The sequence below is a fragment of the Pholcus phalangioides genome, unplaced genomic scaffold, assembly GCF_987345545.1.
Source record: "Pholcus phalangioides strain wild (caught in Gottingen) unplaced genomic scaffold, Ppha-v1.0 ptg000003l_1, whole genome shotgun sequence".
NCBI lineage: Eukaryota > Metazoa > Arthropoda > Arachnida > Araneae > Pholcidae > Pholcus > Pholcus phalangioides.
This window is the reverse complement of record NW_028301596.1, coordinates 42,313,375-42,320,330: the sequence shown is the minus strand read 5'-3', so window position 1 is coordinate 42,320,330 and position 6,956 is coordinate 42,313,375.

The window sequence follows — 6,956 nt, the reverse complement described above, 5'->3', positions numbered from 1 at the left end:
CATACGGGGCCTATTTCGAAAAGAGTTGGATTCCTGGCACGAGGACAACAAACGCTCGCCCGCCAGCCACACACTCATACGTATCGAGCGTGCCTTAAATCCTAAAACGAAATTATTCATGATTTCTTGGCTGGTTCTCGAGGTGAATGTAGCGGTGAATGCGACATATGTATATCGCGTTGATAAATGCCATCTATATAAATGTTATGAATCTGTAGTTTTGAACTCCCTTGAATGCGTTTTCCGGAAAATCGTATGAATCCATTCATTGGGTGGGAATCAGGTCTAGCGTGAAATCCTTCATGCGTAAGCATAAATGTGTACTAAAGCCTTGTCTAGACCGTTGTTCATCATCAGGCCGAGCAAAACAAAAATTAGTGTGATAGAGTGACTCTACGCGCACAGAGTCAATTTCTTTGCTGCACCGGCAGTGAGTGTACTGAGCTTGTATATAGTGGTCAGAGCGCTCGTCCGGCAATCGAGGGACCCGGGTTCGACTCCCGGTAGAGGCAGAGATGAGTTTTTGGGCGCGGTAGCCCAGGTCGATAGGATACTCGCCTGAAGTACCAAAGGAATGTTTAGAGGTGTCGCAAGTTCGATACCCGGTTCGTCCTGGTCAGAAAACTTTCCTGACACAGAGATACAAGAGAAACGGCGACATGACCGCAGAAAACATTGCTACCGCCGGGAGTCCCCCATCGAGGGGTTAGCGCACCAACCTCTCGATGAGTATAAAAAAACAAGCCTGCCGTTCGGAATCGGCAATAAATTGTAGGTCCTGGTGTAATTAGCCCTCGTTTGCAGAAAATGACCGCGGTGCGACAAAAATGATCAAGTGAGTGTATTGAGTTCCTATCAGAAGTTTTTGCTTACTAAACGTTTTTTGTCCTCTTTGGACGACGTGGTGTCGTGCGGTAGGTTTAGAATCGGTTTAACCCTCCTTCGGGCGCGACTGTGATCTAATATATACACACAAACTTACATTTTCTCTTCTCTCATTTCCTAGATAGCACCAGCACTGTTGAGTAGCTGTTTCTTATCCAGTCAGATTTGAGTGCGTAAATATTCAGTTCACTCAAAGCCTTACCGAACGTGCGTGGTGATCAAAGTGATCTGCTAGGCTCATGCTCTCGATTACGCAACATTTTAAAATTTGGGTACTTTAACCCTCTAATGCACGGGTTGGGTCTGTGAGACCCGTGCATATGCATTTCTCTCCAAGAGGTGACAAGAACAATTTTCTTGAGATTATCGCTAATATCCTTCCGTCGTGTTCATCTGATCTGAGAGGCATAGTGCGGCCATTTTTTTCTACTCGGCCCACATCATTAACATTTGTTCGACTGATTTCATGAAAAAAAAAGACAGTGTCATCTTTAATGTTTTTTCTTCCATTAACAACTCTAATAATGTTTCTCATTTGGCAGTTGTGTAAGTGAACTTAATTAGATGTTTATTATATTTTTTCTACCAAACATTTTGCGCCCGATGGCGGATTAAGGCGCAATCCCTCATTGGACCGATGCTACAAGCGATATAACCTGCAATTTCACACGGATTGGTTAAAAACCTGAATTTCAGGTTTCTTAACCAATCCGTGTCGAGTTGCAGGTTGTATCATTTGTGGTATCGCTCCAGTGTGCACCCTGCCTATATAAGTTGCATTTAAAGCTTTCGAGACTTTATTCTTCAATGAGCCAACAAATGGTAGAACGTGAATGCATGCACTGTGCTTGAGAAGCAGAGATTGTCTGCACTCAGGTATTGCTAAGTGGAGTCACTATGTTAACAATAGCTGTGATACAAATGTTGATAAATACAGGTGCTTTGATATCTGCGATTCCAACATGAGGACTTATATACAGAAGCTTCACGTAGTTTCTGGAGAATTTTATCCTAAATATTTGTGTGTGTGTGTGTCAAAAGAATAAACTACATTGAATGGATTCGAATTCTATCCACTGTTCCGATATTTTTGTATAGAAAAGAAATAAATACCGTAATTTCACACAACCATGATCCAAAATAACACCATTTTCTACATTAATCATCATAACTTCTCTGTATTTAAGCTATTCAAAAAAATTCTTTTTGTTGGTATTGCTCGTAGAAAGATCAAGCATTAATGTTAAACACTTTTTTTATTCCTTGTGTAGCTCAAATATTGATTTTTAAAAAATTAAATTTTGGACCATACTTGTGTTACGAAGTCCCAACTATAGTCCATCAAATATTTTGTGTTACAAATTGCTTACGAATCATTGCTGAGAGAGAATGCACTACAACTATATCATGTATCCATCTTTTTTTATATATCCAACATTTTTTTAAATAATACCGGTAATATAGTTACTGGGTAATTCATAATAATAATACCGATTAATATGGTTTTTTTTTCGTTAGCCACAAAATCACTTTCCACCAAAAATATAGTAATCGGTGTTTTAGCGCATACGATTCACCAGCATGCAGTGTGAAATATAATATATGATACGAATTTATACCTATTGTTCATTTCCATGCAGTATACCGGTTCGAAATCAATAACCAGTTTTACTTGAAGATTTATACAAATACTTTTATTTTTATTTGATAGGTGGCAGCAGAAGTCTGTTTTCGGAGGTGTTTTTCATAAAATAATACAACATAAATAAAATGAAACATAATAAGCCAGACGGTTAAAGGAATTTTCCTCCTATTATTATTTTTTTTTTTGTTATACTGCCAAAGATAATTGATATGACTGGACTCGAAATTTAGAATCTTTCCCATCTTGGGAAAATTTAAAAAAAAACAACATTTCTATTGAAATCAGGCACATACGGCCGTATTCACCAACACAGTTTAAACTACAATCTCAGGTGAAAGGATTAAAGATCAAAACGGATTGGTTAAATTGAGGATTTTAACCAATCCGTGTCGATCGCTAATCGTTAAAACTGCGTTGGTAAATACGGCGGAGAAAGTCAGAAAAGTACCAACACCTACTTATTTTGGTCGAATGAATTTTTACCTAACGATCCCCCCCCCCCATAAACGCGCCTTTCTTCAATTATAGCCCGCTAGTGTATAGGAATTTCTGCCCGATCTCTTTCAATGCGAAGCGAATAAGTTAATTAGATCATACAACAACACACTAGTATACTATTTTTTATATCTCTCCAAAAACATTACTCCGATTATGTCAGAAACATTGTATGAAATAATTAAAATTTCGTTTCATAATACTTACGCGACATATAAATATAATCCATAAATCCGATCATTTCAATATTAAACAACAAAGATAATGTTAATTCACGGCATCTAATTTACTAAAATAAAACTAAATTAAGAACTAAAAAATTCATTTCTTAGTGAAGGAAAACCTTATAATTGCCAAAATGAATTAGTAATTAACGGCCTTTTAAATAAGATATTCATCGTGAAGTTTTTCGAATCATAACAATTATAATCATAATTACCACGTAATTATGAGATTGAAACGAAATCTTGAATTATAATGATATTATTTCTTAGGTGTATCATATTAATGAAGAACGTTAATTGCCGATAATAAAATCGTACAATAAATACATATAAAGATTATTTTTTTTGGATATTCAGGATAATTACCAGTCTTTGGAATACAAATTTGCCATTAAGAAAAATTTCAATAACATTTTTTTTCAGATTTTTTTCGTAACTCTGTTATAATTTTCATTTTTAAAACCTCATTTCAATAACATTGTATTTAAAGACTTTAAAGACAAATGTAGATAATGTAATCAAATAAATAAATAATTTAGATAATGCAAGGACATATCCATTTGTAGATGATTGTGTGTGTGTGTGTGTGTGTGTCATCCTCGATAACAGACACGCCATTAAAATTTAATTTTAAGTAACATTTTGGGGTTTTCTCCCCCTACCCCCATGAAAATTTTAATCTTCGTTTCTCGATTATAACACAAAAAAAAACTAAGTACTAAATGGAAGAAGTGGATGATTTAAAAACACTTTACTTAAATTGCTAATTTGCATATAAGAAGAAATTTGAATCCAAGGAGCTCCCTTCACCCCCCTTTAGGCTAACTCAAAGGAAAAATTGGGATAAGTTAAAAACAAAAAAAGAAGCTTTTACAAGGGTAAGAGAGTTTCGAATAAAGGCTTTTTTTCCTGTGTAATATATACAAAGGTTAAAAAATATATAGGAAAAATATTTTCCTTAATGCTATAACTATTTACTCACGATTTCCATTTATAAGGGAAAAAAACAACCTTAATTTTAATGCGTTAATTGAATGGAGCTTTTCACCCGATTCGTTTCCAGGAGGTTAAAAATCCATTTGTTTGAGTGAGAAATAAATCCTATTTTTCCTTTTTTCGTTAATCCTGCAGCAATTCAGGTAAAATGTCTATATTATTTACTCAATCCGTTTTCGTTTTCTTTGTTTGTATTTCGCATTTTCTTGGGAATTTCGGGACTAATTCCCGAATTTTTTTTCATGGGGGGGGGGATGTTAATTTAATGGAGTTTGGAGATAACACATTACAGTTTTTTTTTTTGCCTCGATGCCATTGATTGCTATGGATGTTCCATCCAATTGAGTGGTTTTGTGATAAGAATCTTAATTTTCGTAATTGAGTGTAACATTTGTGTTTTCTTAAGTAATGGATTTTTTTTAAATAGTATTCGTGATATTATACAGTGAAACCTCTAGATATTGGACGCTTGTGGAAACCAAATATTTTGTCCGCTTAAGGGGGGGGGGGTGGCTGTCCGCTATTGGGGAGGTACGATATACAGGTAATCTCGTTTATACGACATTGACATTTATACGACGTTTCGCCTTGGTAGCAATTGGTTCATTTTATTATGAAATGTTAGTCACCAGTTTATGTCTATGTTACTGTGTGCAAAAGTAATACATAAGTAGTTATGCATATTTACTAATGGTCTCGATAAAAAAAAGTTTGATTAAATTTCACTTTTACCAGTGATTATGCATAGTTGAAGTCTATTTCACCAAACACCAACTCTGGCGATATCGCTATATTGCAATTTATACTGCCATTAGTGAGATGGGTTGGATGTGAAGGCGCTGTCTATCGGTGGTCGCCTCGAGTTCGTTATAGGGAAAATACCTATTTCCTCCCTTGGGTTCGAACCCGGGACAACTTTCACGATCGTAGACGAACATCTTACCGCCATGCCAGTCGGGCACCTGAAAAAACCATCCTGTTTCCGCCCGGGAACGAACCGAAAGTTGAAGTCTGACACAGGAAAATTTTGTAGCCTTTCTTCTGTTCAGTATACCAATTGATCATTTTACATGTCCATGACATGTGCGCTACACATATTTTGCAATAAAAATTGAATTAAAATAAGTGTGAAGAAGATAAAAATATTCATGAGAACATTATCAGTATTGTAATGTTGGCTTTTTTCACACGCTCAACAAGCGAAAACAACACACACACATTACCATTCAAATTCACCATCCCAGACCATAGTTGTGTTTATCATATTGACTGACCAATACGAACTAAGTTTGGGATTAAACTTAGTTGGATTAATCTTTGTTGAATATGATGCATTTTCTATTTATGACCAAAAGTTAATGAACTAGAGTTTGTCTGATTTTACTGTCGACTATCGAAAGTGTCCGCTAACGGGGAGTTTTTAACCCAAAATTCGGACATTGGCCGGGAAAATTTACAAAACATTGGCCACTTCGCAAACTGGCCAAATATCGGGCGTAAATACATCGGAACCCTACCGATTCCGTTGGACGGGTTATCAGAAAAGTGTCCATTAACGTGGATTGCCCGTTAGGGGAGGTTCCACAGGAAAGTGTATATTAAGGTATAGATTATGTATTTTCTTTCAACTATTATTCCTCACCAAAGATATATTTTTGTCAGTGCACTGGAATACTTTATTAACCAACAGCTCAAAAGGTGAGTGGAAAATAATGAGAGGGAAGACCTGCAACAAAAAGCACAGGGCCATCCTGAAAAACTGGGACTCCCTACTGGTTTTTTTTCATGCTAATTGTTGCTTAGGACGTCTATTCAGTACACATATTGGTCTATTAGGTCTATTACAGTATGCTACAAAATAAAAAAAAATCACAATTTTTACATGGGAACCCCTATTCTAAAAACCCAATTAGAAAAAGTGTTGCCCTGTCTTTTCTGAGGCCAACAAAAAAAAAAAAAAGTTTCACGTTTCTAAGTAGTTTTTCTTGGTACACTAGATCAATATATTAGCAAACAGTTGAAAAAGGTGTGTGAAAAATAATGAGAGAGAACGGACCCTTAGCAAGATCGGGGCCATATTGGAGTACTAGGAACCCGTACAAGCTTGCTATAATTCATACAAATTATTTATTAGGTCACCCATTCAGTACACGTAACGGCATTTCTGGTCAAACAAATGTAGAAACCGGACTCAATATACTTTAGAACGTTGTTAAACGCTGTAGCGTCTTAAAGGGTGTTCAACATCATCTGGGTAAACAGACTTGAGTGAAATAAGGGCACCCGAAACCATCGAAGATTTTTATTTGCTATGAATTACTTTTTTAATTTTTTCTACAATGTTGGATTTCATTTCATTACTTTTAATTTGATTCGATACTTTCTTCCAAAACAACTATTTCGTACCAAAGAAAAGTTTTCTTAGTAGACTATAACAATATACAGTCAACGCTCGTTACAACGACCCTGCATTATAGCAACCACTCCATTATAATAACCGATAGGTCAAAAGATTGCTGTAATTGATGGTAATTGGTCGATCATTGAGTGCACGGGTTTTCTTTATGAAGAGCTGTGAGCATCCGGCTTAATCTACTATTGAACGTTATTAAATGTAGTGGGATCTTAATGAGTGACCCGATGTCACTTTGATCCAGAGCCCCAAGTCAAAAAAGGGCCCTGAACCCATTAAAGACTTTGATGATAGTTTG